We start from the raw sequence: 19,059 nt of genomic DNA on the forward strand, positions 1-19,059 counted from the left end.
ACCACCACTTATCTATTGGGGAATGTTCTGTATAAATGTTGGTTTATTTTTTTGTTTGTTTCATTTTTTTCCAGATCAGTGACTTCAATAATATTTTGGGCATTAGAGTTTTGTCATTAATATTTGATATCACTGTTTTCCTAGTCTCCTATTTCTCTTCTAAATTATGTCTTCATCAGTCATTTTTGAGAGTATAAAGGGTTCTTGTGAACCACTGATGTAGTCAATAATTGACTCCTTGTCTAAAGTTAAAATAATATATAAGTAACTTCCGAAGGGTAATGGGCTTCCTTGGAAGGTGGTGCATTTTCTCTCACTTGAGGTATATAAGCAAAGGCTAGTTGTTCACTTGTCAGGTATTCTAAAGAGGTGAATCTTTCCTAGGTAAGTGCTGGAATAGATGATCCCTGAGGATTTTTTTTTAAACAAAATTACCACTGTTTTGATGTTCTTGGTTGTCTTTCCTTTTACTTTTTTGTGGGTAGAAGATATATTTGAGAGGCAGGTTGGCTTAGTATTTAGAGCCCGCCCAGTAGGCAAGACCACTTGTGATTATAGGCTGAACAGGCACTTTTCAGGTATGACCTAGTCGGGAAGCCTTTTCACAGATCTGAACCAGATGGACCTCTAAGGTCCCTTCTCTGGCTCTGCGGCACTTATCAAGCCTCTCAGTAACATAAACTCCTAAGACTAGATTTCAGAACAGTTGCTCATCTCCATTGCCAATGGAAGTCCACACTAGGAATGTCCTCCAGGGTTGAAACCATGGATCCAGACCAGAAATTTAGAATGAAGAGAGAAGAAAAAAGAAAAGCAGAATATTTAGTCCTAGCAAAGTGAGATAAAAAGATTAAGAAACAAAGAGGTACGCTGAGTCCTATTTAAAGGACTTATGTTCAAAGAGATATATTCAGTTGATTGTGTTAAGTAGCATCAAGTGATTTTAATAAAAATATTTTTCAAAATTGTTACTGGTATATTACATCTGCAGTCTCTAATGGTAATTGTTAGACATATTGTCTGATACAATTACAATGATTTACAATACAAATATTTGTAAATAATATCTCTTCCCACTCACATACTTATATATTTTGTAAAATGGCTAGAACCAACTATGAAACTTGTAGATAGAATGTCAAGTTGAGAACTGTTGAAGTTTTAGAGATGTATAACGAGGCAAAAGCTTGGATCAGAGTGTGTTTTGTCCTGAAACTGGTGGTTTGAACAGTTTTCATCACCCCTGTCTCTTTAAAACTACTTTTACCTTTGTTTCCCTTTCAAGTTGAGAAAGAACACTCTGAGTTACTCCAGGCTATGGTCTTTCTTGGGAAAGGAAAATTCTGTCCCCTTCAAGGGTTTGTTCTAGAGCTAAGAGGAATCAGTTAGGCAGATAGAGCCTTTCACCCTATCATTCATTGTATGCGTTCTTTCTCTGAAGTCTTTTTTCTGTATTTTGTGCTGTGGAGATGACCTGGAGCTTTCAAAGGCTGTGCCCAGAGAAGCGTGTTTTGATGAAGACATATGCATTACTACAATAAATCTGCAGGAGGTTGGAATTCATTTCTGTATCTTCCCACATCATCCTTCTTTCTTCTTTGACAGTGCAGGGCCTGGACTTTTATTTAGCATCGATATTCTGTGACATTATGCAGGTGCACATACTACCTTTCATCTGTTGTACCTGTTTCCAAAATATCTGCTTAAGTGCTCAAGTGGGTATTTCCACACAGAGCTTAAGAATACATACTTTGTCATTGCTGAGTCATAGAAATAGCATAATGGCTGATTATATACTGTTAAGAAAAATTAAAGACTCAGAACATTTTGTTGATAAATATAGCAGTACTTAATTTTTTTTTTTTTAAGAAGTTGGGAACTTTAGTCAAGATTGTAATAGTCTTGTTTTAGTGATGTCTGAAAAGACCTTTCAAGAGGCCTGTTTTATCCTACTGGTGTCACTTCAAATAGATCTACAGAAACAGAGACAGAGAGCCTGACAGCCCTTCGCTGGAAGGATCATCGTCCTCTCAGTTCACTGTTGCATTTTTAAAGCATGCTCACAGTAAATATTGTTATTTATGGAGAAGTTAAGACCATTCTTTCCCACATGTACTTGGGATTACTTTATTAACCTTCTTGCTTGGCAAGTGGCTTTCTCTTTGTAATCTCAAGAAGAATGGGTATTTATTTAGCAATGTTGTCAGGCAGAAAGGATGGCCAGTTCTTGCCTTTGAATGTAGCATATTTTGTTTTTATTAAGAGTGCACAAACACCTATTTTTAAAAAGCATTAGAACATTTCCATTACATTTAAATTGCCCCTTTCAGTGTTTGGAGGGATAAAATGTGTATGAAGATATGTACACGGTAAAAAAAAGTAAGCATTATTGAAATATGCCTTTTATTTTATTTTAAGACTCTTCCACATCACACCTCTGCCATACATAGCAACTGGGGTGCAAGTATAAGTCCATTTGTAAATGGGCTTTGGCAAATGTTCTGGGGTCTCTTTGGAAAGATTAATGCTTAGGTTCCCTCTCAGGGAATACTTGTGGTGTTACTAAGGTAGCATTTGGTGAGAAAGTACATAAGCATTTTCTAAGCAGCGGCATTTCTTTGAAGACTTACACTACATTACTCTTTCTTGCCTTAGAAGAACATTGTGCTAAATAGTCACCTTGATACTACCCTTAATGGCTGAACTGGGAACTGCCTTCTAGAAAAGTCACTTTATTTCTGTCAGTTTGGTTACTTAGTGGATTAGTTCATCCGCTTCTTAAGGTTATGCCTCCCTCTGCCCGTAGAATGTCTGCATGCTGTTCTGGTTATCCGAAAATTATTGCTCCCTATGGTGCATAAATAAAAACATATCCAAGAAATAATTTACCAGTTATTATCTTTCTCAAGAACTGTTTACATCCCTAAATACTTACGGTTCTATGTATTATTACATCCAAGTTGAATTCAAAACAAGTAATAATTTTGTAACTTATTTTATTGATACTTTTTTTTAGGCAGCTAGGTGGCAGAGTAGATTGAATCCTAGATATAGAATCAGAGGTTTGAGTTGGAATAGTGTTTTAGACACTAGCCATGTGACCCTTGGAAAGTCACTTAACTATTCTCAGACTTGGATTTCTCATCTCTAAAATGAAGGTTAGCACCCATTACAGCACCTAACTCCCAGAGTTGTGAGAAGATGCGATCATATTTTACAAATACTTTGCCAATTTTAAGGCACCACGTAAGGGCTAGCTATTATTAGCGTGAATATTCTTATTTCATCCCCTTCTTTGCTAAATAGACCCTTCTCTTACCTGGTGAGCCATCACTTGTAATAAAGATTTAGAGAGAAAGCAAAACAGAAATTCAGCAAAACTAACCAACACATCAACCATGTGCGACAGCGTTCCCAGATCAAGACATACCGAGGAATGCCCAATACACTTGTGCTCACAGATGTCTGCCTTCGCATTGCACAGGGCTGATCGTAGAATGCTTGCACACCTGGTTCTCAGTTCCATAACTGCTGATTGTACCAGTGCTGTACATCTCCAGCGTTGGTTGTTCTTACATGAGTCTGTTCAATCTGGTTAATCCTAAAAGTAATCTCTTCAGTAAAGACTAACTTGAGTCCCTTTCAGATATGGACTTAAGCTTTCAGTGAAATATGTTTTTTTAGGAAGACAATTTCAGCAATCATACTTTCCCACTGTAAACATACTTTGAAAGAGACTTCCTAAAAAGAAAGAAATATGATTGTCTCTAATGGATTTAGTTAAACAGAGTAACCTCAAGGGACAAATAAAATATTTATTTAAAAGTCATGCATGTAAAAAATAGAAGAGGAATGAAAAGTATTTTTTAAAGAAAAAACTGGTAAAAATGGTGAGAAATCATAGAGGATTCTGTTAATAGAAGGAGCAGTTAGTGATTAAAATGGAAATGAGGGGATGTACACTTGTAGTCTCTGCCCATGGGGAGTTTGAGGCTAGTGGGTCCTTTGTGCTTTGGAATTCTGATGTAGGGCTAAAGCTCCCCAGGTGTCCACACTAAATCTGTCACCACTGTGGTGAGCCCCAGGGAGGAGAGGGCTGCCAGGCTGTTTAAGAAGGGCCTTTCTGGCTGACCCTGGACAGAAAAACACACAGGTGAAAACTTTTGTGCTCATCAGTAGTAGAAGCAGGTGGGGTTAGCCATTGTACTGAGACAGATGGGAAGACCTAGTCTTCATCAATCAGTCATCTTCTCTTAGCAAGCAGAATAAACCTAGATGGATATCTTTGCGTGGAAATTCATGTCCAGTCCTAGTAATGGAATTCAATCAGAACTTTAACAGTTTCAGCCTCCTCTTCTGCAAGATGTTTATCAGAACTAGTTAAGTTGAAAACCAATAGCAGATTTAATTTATACTACCACCTCTTAGTTTCCATAACTGTTGCTAACAATAAGTACCCTATTATTTTAAGGAGCAACGTTGAAAGTAAATGTGTTGTAAATTTTAAAAAAGTCAAACCTGTTAATATCCAAAATAGTTTTAAATGGAATATTGATTCAAATTAGTAAAATGAGATTACTTGAAAGTTGATGGACTGAAAAAAGACCTGGTTTCTAACTCCATTTCTGATGCTTACCAACTGTGTGACCCTGGGCAAGTCACCTTTCTTTTAGCCTCAGACAACTATCTAGGAATTGCCTGCTGACTCTTGGCTTAGAAGGGAATCTGTCTTGCCACAGGGAATTCCCAAAGCTGAAGGTAGTTCTTTGTATTGAGGAAATCAAAGATATTTCATGTATTATTATAATAATATAATTATGGATAATATACTGACATTGAGAATATACTGTTCAAGAAGCCATGTCTCATTGATTGTTAGTGCACATAAAGAGATGTCTTGTGAATTTCCCGATCTTGTAAATATCATCGCTGACAATGTCTGTATTCCAGTGTAAATATTTCCTTCCTTTTTAACATCCAGGATTCAAAAATATTTTTCAAAGCATTTGTCTTCTTGCAGTAATTTATGATTATTTCTTCATTTTTATCAGATTATATTTTGTCATCTGCTATATAGAAAAGTAAGTCATACATTGAAAAGGTGGACCCTCCTAGTGAAAATGAGAGGCAACTTATGGAGAGCCCAAGGGATGCCTCCTGATATATTGAAAGAATCAGAAAAAGCCTCATCATTTTACGGGTGATTATTTATAGCTGATTTGTGGAAAGATATTGATGAAAACCTTAGAGGATGAGAAAACATGGAGGGCTGGTGAAGGGCATATCCCTTATTCCTTACACATGGATGAAATCAGGGTCCATCAAAGTAATTAAAAGTAACTCATTAGTTGTTGCTCTTAGTGGCTCTGTTTATTTATTTGTTTAGTCTGCTTTGTGAATTCTCTATGAGAACTTTTTTATTGTACCATTAAAAGGTTAATTTACACAGTCTTCCTTTTCCATAAATACTTTGATTTTCCTGTAAGTGGCAGTAAAATGGCGCTAGGCTGGGAGAGACAGGAGGACTGAAAAGCAAGTTTGTAGGCAATCCAGGAATGAACGAAATAAACATAATCCTTTTCTTTCAACATTATCTCTAGATTTCAATTATCCCTCTCTTACCCACCCCCTTCCCAACCACCACAAATAACCAAAGGCTGGCTGTAAAGGAAATTTGATATTGGCAGCAGTATGAACAGTGAGAAGGGAAATGTTGCGTGTGTGTGTGTGTGTGTGTGTGTGTGTGTGTAGAAGCTGAAAGACTACATGGGTATAGGGAGAAGAGCACTGCTCTAGAAGTTCATGGGCCTGGGTTCAAACCCTGCCTCTAAAACATACTGTCTTTGTCACCTTGGGCAAGTCATTGAACATCCCTACATCTACTCCAGTTACCTCATTGTAAAATCATGGGGTTGGGCTGAATGGCTTCTAAGTTTCTTTCCAGCTTTAGATCTATGATCCTCCATTTAAATAGGATTTAAAGAAGGCAAGCATTAGTGCCATTGACTATCTCCATTTGAATTCATAGAATTAATGTGTGTTCCTAAGAGAAAGGGGAACATAGATGGGATAGTGAGAGAAGCCATTTCTTCTAGAATACAGAAAAAAGCATAGAGGTACATTAGTCAAATCAAGGCAACAAACTCCTACTATTGACCCTGAGCCAAGAACTTAGGTAAAAACCATTTGTCACTCTCAAGAAGCTCAGTCTACACCTTGCAGATGGCTATGTATGAATAAGCTATGTTGTGTATTCACATAGTTTGTGATACCCTCCATTGGGTTTTCTTGGCAAGTGGCTTGCCATTTCCTTCTCTGGTGGATTAAGGTCAACAGAATTAAAGTGACCTGCCCAGGGTCACCCAGCTAGTAAGTGTATGAGGCTGGATTTGAACTCAGGTCTTCCTGACTCTAGGCCCAGAGCTCCATCCACTGTTTCACCTAATGGCCTCCACAAGTAAACTATAGTCAGGATAAATTGGAAATAATCTCAGAGGGAAGGAACTAGCATTAAAGGATATTGGAGAAGGGCTTCTTGGAAAAGTTAAGACTTGAAATAAGTCAGGGCAGCCGGCAGACAGAGATGAGGAGAGGGGACAGTGGTCTAGGCATGGGTGGATAACCCATGTTGTTTTCATGCTACCTCCCCCCATTGAATTGTGAGCTTCTTGAGAAGAGGGACTTTTGGAGCTTTCCTTTATATATCAGTGCTTAAGCACAGCGTCTGGAACATAGTAGGTACTTGGTGCTTTTGATCGATTGATCAATCTAGTCATGGCTGCTTGCAGTTTAAGTGACTTGCCTAGGTCACGTCAAAGTGAGAAATGGAATTCACTCTAATGGCACCAAGGCCAACTCTCTATCTCCTGTTTATTCCGTAGTTTGGCTTGGTGATAGGGTAACGCTTATAAATGTATCAATGTCTTGCTTCTAGCTATAATTCTTGCATTTCTAACAAGTATTTTTATAGTTAACCGTCTCATTTTTCCAAAGAAGAGACTGAAGGCAGGAGAAGAACCAGATGGTACCTTCGTAATGATCCAGTTCAATCCCCACTTGTAGAAGTAGAGACTTGGGTGGAAAGTGGTTAGTGTGACCTGAGGGAGGAGGAGGAAGAGGAGAATACCACTTCGCATTTCTATAGTGTTTTGTCACTTGCGGAAGTGCTTTATAGATTCATTATTTCTTTTGGCTAAAGGAGACATTAGAGGTCATCTAGTTGATCTCACCCCATTTCACAGAGGAGAAAACTGAGGTACAAAAGGTTAGTTAACTTGCTCAAGGACTCATAGATAATAACTGGCAGAGGGCAAAGCTAAGATTCAAATCCGGGCCATCTTCCTCCACTTTCCAAAGTCACTCATGTATGAAGTCACTAAACTGGGATTGGAACTTAATTTCTTTGAGTTCCAATCCAGGATAGTTTCTCCTATACCATACTGCCTTAATTAACCCATTAACTCAATGGAGTGACTTAGCTGATGAGAATTTGGAGAAGGAGGTACAGTAGTGCAGAGTGGGTATAGTTTTGTACTTTAAGCCACTTGCACATGGTGGTTCTTGTATGGTGTTTGTTCCCTGGCTCATTATGCTATGGCAGGTGTGGGGGAGGCTCAAGAATCTAATTATGCCCTGTTTCACATAACTCAGTTTAGTTTCTCAGCCAACATGCAGCTGTGAGTGGTTGGAATGGAAGCCAGGCTGGTTTCCCCTTTGCTCAGGATTAAGCTGAAGGATGTTTTTCTCCCTTCTCTCCTGGGGAAGGCATATGGCCTGCCCTTTCTTGGATGCGAATGGACAATGTAGCCCATTGTTTTGCATTTAAAGAGAGCATTTCTTTTCCGAGAAGTCCCAGTGCCCCTGTCTCATTTTACAATGTTTCTGTGAGGGAGGACAACAGGATCAATCTCATTTTACTGACGAGGAACTTTGAGCCCAAAAGACTGAAAGGTTTGGCCAGCTGGGTGCTGAAATCTCTTCCTCAGAACAGAGGTCTTCTAGGAACAGCACTTTGTCTGTTACCCCTTCCTCCTCCGTGTGACATTCTCTGCTTTCTAATAGGCTTGCTCTTTTCCTGATGCCTCACGGTATCTTCCAGATTCTTCTTACCCTTCCGTTCTATGACCATGTCTATAAAATGATACCAATAATTTAGCCTCCTACTCATTTCACAGGGATGCAGTGGAGATTAATGAGAAAGAAGCAAGTGCAAAGTGTGTGAAGAAAGAAGCTGCCTAAATACCTATACATACTAAACCTGGATATCATTTAAAAATTGAAAAAGTGATGGCAGATAGAGGCTGATCAGAACCTGACCAGGAAAAATCCATTAAAATGCAGTCACCGCTCTACCAGTATGTTATGGCAGACTTCATGATTATGGATTCCAGCATCTATGTATTCTCCTTGACATATAACCCTCTCAACTCTTATATTGATCATTCAGTCTTCATAAAGTAACTGCATATCCAAATCAAAGCTTCATAGGAGTGTTTATTGAGTTTCCTTTTCCTGACCTCTTCCTTAGAAGGATAGAATTTCTTTGGGCTTACCCCAGTCCAAGGTCTTTGTATTTCTTTTTTCCCCCTATTGGCAAATCCCATCTTTAAATATAGAGAATGACTAAATAATCATCATTCCAAATGATATATTACTGTTTAACCTCACATTTCTCAGACCTCACTGAGAGAACCCTTTGCTTAGAGTGCTTAATTTTTTTTCTGTCTAGTCCTTTAATTACTTCTAACACTTTAGCACTTCTACTGGATGCCATGCACCTTGAGAGGAGGCAGTTGGGTTCTTTATCTTTGGATCTCTAGAACACAGGAGACTTTGTACTAAATGTCTCCTAAGTGATTGATGTAGTCTAGTTGTAAAATTTTCTTTTTTCAGTTATTGGATGAGTGAAAAGTCATTTATATGTTAAATGCTTACCATGTGCCAAGTACTGTGTTAAGCATTGGTTTAAAAAAAACAATAAACATGGTAGTCCTTGTTTTCAAGTGGCTTACATTTCAATAGAAGACTAGATGGAGTTTAAAAAACAGAGTGGAGTTCAAGGGTATGTGTCCTATGCAACATAGCTTAGGAATGGCCCAGGACCAGCCTAAAAGCTCATGGCTCTCTGGGTTCAGAGGAGAGAAGGTCAGAGTGTAGGCAGCTTGGTTTGGAGATGACTGGGAAATATATGGAGTGGCAGAGGACCATATGATGGGAGCTCATTGATCAGAACCTGGGGTTCCAGGGATGGGATTCCAAATTCAGATGGGAGGAGTTACTGGAGCCTTTGGCCAGCCAGAGTTCAACAATCCCTGTTTAACACTTGTATGCAGTGGTTGTTTCCTCAGAAAGTTTGCCTCCTAGCTTGGGGAAGCCCTATTATTAGAATTATACTCTTCATCCCCAGTGACTATGTCTATAGGTTGTGATGAAAGTAGTGATACTTCCAAATAGACAGAGTACACATCTCACATTCTTTCATTAGGATGAGATCTATCTGGGGAAAAATAAAGCAATAACTCATCCTACTAACCCGCCATCAGTCCAGCAAGTACTTGGAGTTATTTTTCCATTAGGTGATGAATTTCCTCTGATCCTCTCACCCTGGCCCCTTGGGAACAGCTACAATTCTTTCCAAGAGAGCTGGCAGGGTTGAGGGGTACATTGTATGGCAATGGAACAGAAAAGAGCTGTCAAACTTAGTGCTGGATTCTAAAAACCAACTGTGTTATGACCAGCCTGTCTAATTGGCCATTGACTCATCATGAGAGGTGAGAGTTTTAGATTAGTAAGTGAGGGGCTTCCATTCTAGGCAGAAGAAGAAAGTGTTTGAACCATGGAATGGGAAGTTTGGAAAAGCCAAGGAAATTATCCGTTGGTTACAAAAAGAAAGGACGAGAGACAGAGACAGACATCAAGTACACTTAGACATGTTCCTAAAAGAAGCCCTAAAAGAAACAGCATCTCAGCAAGGGGATCAACCCTGGAGCTGATCTCTTCCTTCCTTCTCATGAAAATTGGAAAAGCAAACCTCCTCCTGAATTCTGTAGACTCAGAAGGCAAGTGTGAACTGTCAGTGTCTCTTGACATTTTGTATATTGTGACCACCAGCCTGGGGAGTTAGACCCATTCTCCATAGGGGAGCAACACTAAATTACTTGTCTGAGCTCTCCCCTAAGGGACAGTTCACACTTAGCATGTAACTCTGAGTGGCAACAGGAATTGTGTTAAATTGAGTCATCATTTGGGATTATTCTAAACAACAGTAATCTAAAATACAACTTCTACCTTCTCAGGCCCAAAAACATCATTAAATATATGGACTAAGGTGCTATATTCAATTTTCTTTGCTGTGGGTTGTTGTAACTACAGTGACTGTGAAAAGAACATTGCCTTTAAGTGTGAGGAAATAGGGGTTGGCCTTCTAGCTCAGCCATTTGCCCACCTGTGGGACCCTGTGGTAAATAAGTCACTTACATTCAGTTTAGAGTTTCAGTTTCCTCATCTGTAAAATGAGGAAGTTTAACTAGACAGGCCTGAAGGGTCTTGCCTGAGGTTGGCATCGTAGATAGAGTACTGGGCCAGGAGTAAAGAGGACCTGAGTTCAAATCCAGTCTTAGATCCTTACTAGCTCTTTGTTCCCAGGCAAGTCGCTTAATCTCTGTTTCCTCAGCTTGTAAAATGTGGATAATAGTAGCACGTCCCTCCCAGAGTTCTTGTGAGAATCAAATGAGATATTTGTAAAATGTCAGGCACATAGTAGGCCCTTAATAAAGGTGTGTTCTCTTATCTGTGTCACCTCTGCATTTGCTTCAGTTCCAAGAGTTGGTATGAATAAAAATCCAAAATCCAATTTGCTGTTGACCTAGGCTGGTTTTCACATGTCTCTTAAACAGTTTTTGACCTTAGTCAAGTCCAATAGCCTTTCTCCAGGTCTCGATTTTTTAATCTGTGATCAAAGTAGGAACTAGTTTAAGTGATTTGTGTTTTTCTCTCAGTTCTAAGTTTCTGTCAACTCAATCAGCAAACATTTATTAAAAGCCATGTGCTAGGCATTGTGCTAATAAGTACCTAGCACACTGCTAATAGGTACCCAGCACACAGCGATAGAAGAGAAATGGCCATTGTCTTCAAGGAGTTAAAATTCCAGTGGTCAAGATCATGGACCTCTTTGAGTAGATATAGACTAAATACAAACTAGATATGAGATGGTTCAGGATGATAGTGCACTAGCATCTGTGGGTATCAGGAGAAACTTCGTAAAGAAGTATACAAAGTCATGAAGGAAACTAGAGACTCTAAGAAGGAATTGCCTTGGGCAGCTTGCTGGTGAAGTGGATAGATCACAGACCTGGGAGTCAGGAGGACCTGAGTTCAAATCTGGCCTCAGCAACTTATTACCTGTGTGACTCTGGGCAAGTCACTTAAACTCCAATTGCCTCAAACCTCATTGGTATAGGTGTTGCAGGTATTGTCTGGCTTTTACATGAAGAAACTGGATACACAGAGCAGGATTACTTGATCTCAGGTGTTCCCGTAGAGTGATGAGTTTTAGAACTGGAGAGATTCTTTAAGATCACTGAGTCTAACCCCTTTTATCTAGCAAATGATAAAACTGAGGCCCAGGGATGTTATGACTTCTCCAAGGTCATATACTAGACTGTAGAGCTGGGCCTTTCTGTTTCCAAGCCTCCTTCCAGTCTAGTAGCCTGCCATCTTTGACTCCAACAGTGCTCATTCTGCTTCGCCCATGTCTACTGATTGACAACCCCCCTTCCACCATTTTTGTTGTGTCTTTCTGTTTTTTAGGTTTGTTGATGTTTTTCTATTACTTCTGGTAACAAGTGGTAGAAGTTACATGACTCCCTTCAACATTTTCATCTGTGCCTTTAATAAAGACATAAGTGGTGGACTCATCAAATTGAAGGGTGTTATGAATCAGGACCAGGGTGGACGGGGGTTAATGCAGTAGATGACAGAATTGGTTTCCTCCGCAGAATCTAATAGGCTAGAAAGCTACCCAAATCTAATAAAATGAAAACAAGTAGAGATGAACTGAAACACTACAATTATGTTTAAAAATTCAGCTGCACCAGCACTGGATGAGCAAAGTGGGGCTAGACAGTAGTTTCTGTGGAAAAACCTGGTGGTTTTAGTGGCCTACAAGTAAGATTGGAGACCAAAGGTGTACCATGATAGCAAAAATAAATCTGGTTTTAGTGAACTCATAGGCAAAATACAGACTCTAAGGTATAACATGACAGGCAAAATAGTGTTAGAGGTATAATATTCAAAATGAATGAATGAATGGTCCCATAATGCACTGCCCCTGCCTGAGGAAAGCTGGAATATTGTGTTTATCTTGGGAATCTTTTTAGTTTGGAAGGACATTGGATGAATGAAACACATCAAAAGGAAATTTAGCGAAAGGGTCTGAGAAATTGTGTCATATGAGATCTTTTGAAGGAATTTGGAATGTCTTGCCTGGACATGAGATGACCCAAGGAGATAGGATACCTGTCTTTCAGGTATGTAAAGGCCTGTCATGTGGAAGAGATATCAGACTCACTTTGTTTGGTCTTCTGGACAGATCAAAGAGTTGTGATCTCAGAGGCAGATTTGTGAATGACACAATTATAAAACTGGAGCTCATCAACACCAACCCATACTTGAAGTTTCTTCCTAAAGAAGAATAAGCCATTTTATATACTAGGGAATTCCATCACTCTCGATCTTCAAAGCAAAGGATATAAGACCACTTATCATTGGTATTGTAGTTGGAATTCTTGTCCAGATGTGAAGTTGGACCAGATGGCTTCCAGTCCCTCCTACCTCTAGAGATTCTGCAATTTGTCATAATATTAAAAAGAGGATTACCTATTATACACTTCTAAAGTCACCTTTGGGAAAGTTGATTATCTAAGTATCAGCTTATTAGTTGCAAATCTTTTTTTCAAGTTCACTGACTGGTTCATTAATTTATAGGGAATAAGAAAATAGTTAGGGATAGTCTGTGCCTTAGGTAGATTTTTTTTAAAAAAGGATTTTATTATTGTCTAGTAAGGTTGTTAGTGCTATTTCATTCACCTATGACTTATGAAAATGTTAACCTTGCCCATTTCTTTTGTGTCCCTGTTGGTGCTGCCAGTATCCAGAATGTGTACCTCTTTTGTCTCTTGGGTTTTTATGCAGGTCCTATCTTATCTAGTGGATTAGTAACATTTTGGAATTTAATAAGAAGGGAAAGAGAGAACAGGGAATGTCAGTGGTTTAGTATTAGACAAGTACCCATAAGGAGAATAAAAAACCATTTTTTTCTACATGAAATCTATTAATACTTTTGCGTAAAACCTCTAACATAATATGGTACAACGTATTTCTTTGTAATAAATTATTAAATGAGATATTTTATTTGGGGGAGGAGACTCCCTTACCATTAAGCTTAAAGAGTTAAAACTATGTAAAGTCACTCCACACCTATGAGTTATTTTGTTATTCTTATCATAATTTTTTAATTGTTATTTAGTTACAAGCTTAGAATGTGAAAAGCGTAAGATTTTCATTGTGTCCGTCATTCAAAAGAATTTCCATAAGTGACTGTTAGTCTTTTTATTTCTAGTAACAAAACTTGCCAAATAAATCAATACCCAATATTCCTTCAGTACAGTGGATGTTGATTTTTCCCAGTAAGTTTCATTATTTGCTTTTTCCTATATGTCATGACCTCCTGGGCCTGCCTGTCCTAAGGTATTCTCTTATTTAACACATGTGTGGCTATGTTTAATATACAGATGAATATATTACATAGAAATAGTTTTTAGAATCTGTTTGCATGGTCTTCCAGTGTTACAATGTGTCCCTTTTGCTTACATAGTTGAGTTATGTTGCTGTAATACTAGTCATAACAATGCCATTATATGATAAGTTGATTTAGGACTTTATACATGCATTCATATAGCCGTTTATCACAACCCTTGCTGAGCAGACCTTTATTAAGCTGTGATGATTGCTGAATATGAAATGTAACCAAGATTATTTTTTTATTCAAATATAATTTAAATATTCATCAAAGAGGAGTTATGCTTGAAACTGACAGAGACTATTAACATCAAGAAATATAATTAACTGCACTGGGTATCATGAAGCAGAGTTAGCCAAATAGCCGAGAGGTCTAATTGCTCCAGAGTTTGAGAAGCAATAGTTTTATTTTATGTGGTAGCTGTGGAATTAATAGTAATGTGGTTTCCTATGTGGGCCAATTAAAAGCTGCCTGTTAAGGTTCATTGCTCTATAGGAAATCCATTGAATATCACTTAGTAAACAGGATTGACATGTTAAAAAGTACATGAGGTTGGAGGAGGATGCAAACCGCAAAATACAAGGAATAAGTTGATTGAATTTGTGTTTTTGTAAACTCAAATTCTTTGCTTTGTATTTATGGTGTTAATGAAGATAACAACAGAAATCACTCCTAATTGTATGTTGATGCACTTATGTAAAATCTGTCACCTATAACTGTTTATCTATAACCATATACATGTGATATGATGTGATTGTACTATTTTTTCCAAACTTTGTATAAGCATGTCATGATCACATCAGGACATTTCCCTATGATGTCATTATGAAGGATGAACAAGATGAAAGTTGGGACCTTGCTTAAATTCAAGTGTAGATCACTGTGTGTTTAATATACTAGAAATTTACTGCTGCTATGCAGTACTCTCTTGTCTATATAGTAAAAGCTATGTTCTGATTTTTTGTGGCCCAATTAAACTTTTTGCTAGGATTAAGTAACGGTTGAACCTAACCAATTTTGCATTTGTCCAGGCAATAAAGTTTTTTTTCCTTCTGAATGGCTGGGCATTCAAAACATTAATGAGGGATCCAGAATGGAAAAAGTTTAAGGGTCAAAGATAAGAGAAAACCAAGATTTTCTGGTGCTTCTTATCCCCTAATAATGGTATTTCAAATAATCAATAAATTGATCATGATTTGTAAGAATAAATTATGCTTCTTTGGATGTATGTTTTTGAATGTACTTCATAATTTTTTCTTTTAAAGAGAAACCTTTGTTGTTAATTTAAAAAATGATTCTCAGGGTCTTGTCACTAATCTATACTATTAGATATATAGAGTACTCTTAAGAAAACTTGACATTTAAGTGTTTAGTTAACCACAAGGTAGTTATTACTTAGGTTTAATATGTACAATGAAATACGAAAATGTGCTTTTGAAATACCAAGGAATGCCGTCTGTGAAAAAGATTTTTCTCTCTCAGTCATTCATTATTTAATGTGTTCAGCCTGTTTATATCAGTGACATAAGAGCAAATTCTCATCTCTCAGTAGAGTACCATTTTTGCTGCTTCACAGAACACTGCCTTGTACTCTCTGGCTTGCACATGGTGTTAGCAGGTATTTAAAGCACTTCAGTCTACCATTTTATAGGTCATGATGAACTGATCCTATAAAACAAGTTACTGCATTGAAGTTAATGTGCTTTCATAGTATAATATGGAATAAATGCTGCACTTCAGGGGCTTTGTAATATTTTAAATTTGCTTTGCAGGCATCATTTGAAGACAAAGAAAAACTCTTGATTTAATTGTCTCTATTAGATATAAACAAAATTTGTACCTACCATGCAGTACATTTCATTCATTCATTCAACAAATATTTGTTGAGTATCTACTGCATGTGTAGCACTGTATGGGATATAGAAATGAATTAAATATGGTTGCAACCTCCAAGAAGCTGACAGTCACTCTAGTAATACTAGTAAGTTTATGAAAAATAAAACGGGGAAGAAAAGAATTTACCTCATAGTTTTGTTTTACATATGAAAGGGATAGCAGATTGTACATAGTAGATTAGCAATTTCATGTGCACTAATCTTTTTTACTGTGCTGTGTTTTAAATTAAATGAAAAGGCCATAAAGAAGAGACACTAGACCTTTGATTTCAGTGGCTCTTTGTAAGGAATTTCCTTTAGAAATACGTCAGTGCCTTCTCTGAAACTTTAGAGTAGGAGAGAACACCAACTGGTTAAGTGATTTGCCCAGGGTCACTGCCAGTGTGTGTCAGAGACAGGACAAATCCAGTTCTCTGTCCAGCAAACGTATAAAGTGCAGACAATTTAAAGTAAATATTTAGCATCTGTATGTGTCTATATATTGAATACTTGTGGAATCTCAGCATTTTCTAGTTGGAAGGATTCTCAGCAGCCAATCTGGTCCATACCTCAGAGGTATCCCTTACACAGCCTGCAAGTAGTGAACCTGTCTTCTGACATATTGTATGTCCAGTGTCTTAGAATCTGTCCTGTGAAGTTCAGTAGTGTTAGGAATAATTTGGATAAAGGTATAGATGATGTGCTTGTAAAACATTTTACAAATCCTGCTGATATTTATTGGTTCTGTGACTGTGGCTGGGTCATTTAAATTCTCATCAATCTTATTTTCCTCATCTTTATATTAGGATAACACCTATCCCACAAGATTGCTAGGAGGATCCAGAGATGCTATAAGTAAATCACTTTGCAGAACACCTAAGTGCTATATAGTTAGGAACTGTTATTATTAAAGGTAAAAGGAAATTTTAATGGTCAAGAATATAATCCTATCTTGTATTCATGTAGCACTTTAAGGTGCTTTATAAAGTGCTTTATAAAGATTATCTCATATTATCCTCATAACAGTCCTGGGAGGTGGGTGCTATTATAACTGTCATTTCACAGGAAGCAGAGACAGAAGTAAAAGTAAAAGTGTCTCACTCAGGGTCACACAGGTAGTAAGCATCAGAAGCTACATGTAAACTCAGGTTTTCCTGAACCCCGATTCAATATTCTATAGTATATCACAGCCTCCCTAGGTTTGCCTCTTCCAGACAGACTGGGGCAGAACAGGAAAAGATGGAATCAGGGAATGGTAAGAAATCTGATCGGGCTGTAGTGCAGAGCACACAAATGGTAGTGGTATTGTGAAACATGGCACAACCCACAGGTTACTTCTCTCATCATTGGAACTTGAAATGATTTCTCCTTCCTCAGTCCCTTCTTTTGTTACGTTCTCTTTTTTAGTTAATATATCTCTTATCTGTCTACTTGATTGTTAGCATAGCTTAGCCCAGTGCCCAACACATTCTATGCTGTTAATAAATGCTTATTGACTGACTGCGAGTATAGACTGGTTTATTTTTCATCTAAGTATTCTTAATCACCTGGTAGTGTGCTTGTTGATTGAGTTAAGCACAACTTAGTTTGTTGTGAAACATTGAATGATTAAAAAATGAGCAAATATTTCTACAGTCAAAGCTGCTTCAAATATGCATATGTCAACGGCTTGGAATTTTATTGGTGTGGGAGCTCCTTCAGCCCACACAGACCACTATCATTCTGTAACTTACAATTTGAGATTCCAAGGGGGATACCTGATAGGCCCACATTGACATAGCAGTTAAGTGTTAGAGGCATGTTATGAACCTAAACTCTTAAGTTGAAGACCCCACTGGACCGCCTTTCTCGTAGCAAATAAAATTTTGTCAGAATTAATTTTTCTTTTTTAAAACTCTTGTCATAAATTGAAGAGAAGAGTTAGTTTACAATTGTTTGGCAGTATCTTCTTATGGTATTAGATGGGCATTGTTCGGATACCATTCTATCATATGCCACAAAGAAAGTAGCATAATTATTTAGAAGAGGGAGAAACTATTTTCCACTGGACTAATTGAAAAGGCTTGTATGCAGATGACATTTGAACTGGACCTTGAAGGATGGTTGAAATTGTAGTAGAATTCACCATCCAGAGAAAGTCTACTGGGATGATGAAAGGCATGTCATGGGAGTATAGTTTGAAGGAACAGAAATGTTTAGCCCGATAAAGAGAAGATCTCAGAGAAATAGGATAGGAGTGTCCGAACATTTTATGGGCTGTCATATTGAAGTGGTTTGGCCTTACAGGTAAAAGAAAGGCAGCGTGGGCCCTGTGTGGAATGGAAATAAAAATCCTTTCAGTTAGAACTATTCTAAAGCAGAACAAGCTAGACTACCTTGGAAGTTGCACAATGACACACCAGTGCAAAGTTTGTTAACCTGAGGTTAATGAACTTAAAAAAAAAAAACCTTTTATGAAAAAAACTATTTCAATATAACTTACTTCTATAGTAATTACATGCATTTTATTTTATGCATTTAAAAATATTCTGAGAAAGGCTTCAGACTGCATGATGTCATTCCCATCCTCACCCAAAAGGTTAAGAAACTCTAACCTTAATGTGGTGGAGCAAACCTTGGATGATTAAGATGAGAAACGTTATAAAGGGGATTCCTATTTAGGTACATGTTGGACTAAAGGGTCTCTTTTCAAATTCTGGGATTCTGTATCACAATCAATTTCAAAAAAAATGTGCTTAATATGGGATTGTTGAATTCAATCCATTCTGTGTTTAGTTTGGGGGTGACTTTTGGCAGGAGAGTGAGTGAGATTGAGGGAGAGGGTATACTGCAATTTAACTTGAAAATTACATACTATACATACATACTGGGAAGGATGGAGTTCCATTAGCAAAAATAGGAAGGTCACAAAGGGGGAAGATGGTTTCAGGGAGAGGATTTGAGTTCTGTTTAGCACATAGGGAATTTGATGAATCCAAGGGACTTTTAGGGGGGGAAATGTCTAACATGATTGTGATTGCAGGACTGAAATTAGGACGGCATCAAGGTTGGGGATGCAGACTTGACAGTAATTCACCAAAAGGTACTAATAAGTGAATGAGGAATCAAGGACAGAATGATGGAGATTATGTAGATCTGGAGATAGGGGAAGGAAGTGTGCCTAGTGGAGGAATCTTGAAGAACAGGATCCATGAGGTAAAAGGAGAATAAGGGCTATAATTAAGCCATAAAATCCAAGGGAGAAGAAAGTTTCAAGAAGGATGGGTGTGGTCAGCAGTGTCAGATGCTATATAGGTTACCTGAAATAAGAACTAAGAGTTGGCCATGGGTTTTGACTTTAAGGTTGACTCTCGTAACCTCCTAGAAAAGGTTCCAGTATCATGGTAA

At 37.8% G+C, this 19,059-nt stretch overlaps 1 protein-coding gene across 13 annotated transcripts in view; it reads left to right on the forward strand.

The window, feature by feature from the left end:
• Window positions 1–19,059, forward strand: part of ADGRL2 (adhesion G protein-coupled receptor L2) — a 226,445-nt gene that overhangs the window by 127,003 nt on the left and 80,383 nt on the right. The gene's annotated exons all lie outside the window — the stretch shown is intronic.

Source organism: Notamacropus eugenii, chromosome 2, assembly GCF_028372415.1.
Source record: "Notamacropus eugenii isolate mMacEug1 chromosome 2, mMacEug1.pri_v2, whole genome shotgun sequence".
Classification (NCBI taxonomy): domain Eukaryota; kingdom Metazoa; phylum Chordata; class Mammalia; order Diprotodontia; family Macropodidae; genus Notamacropus; species Notamacropus eugenii.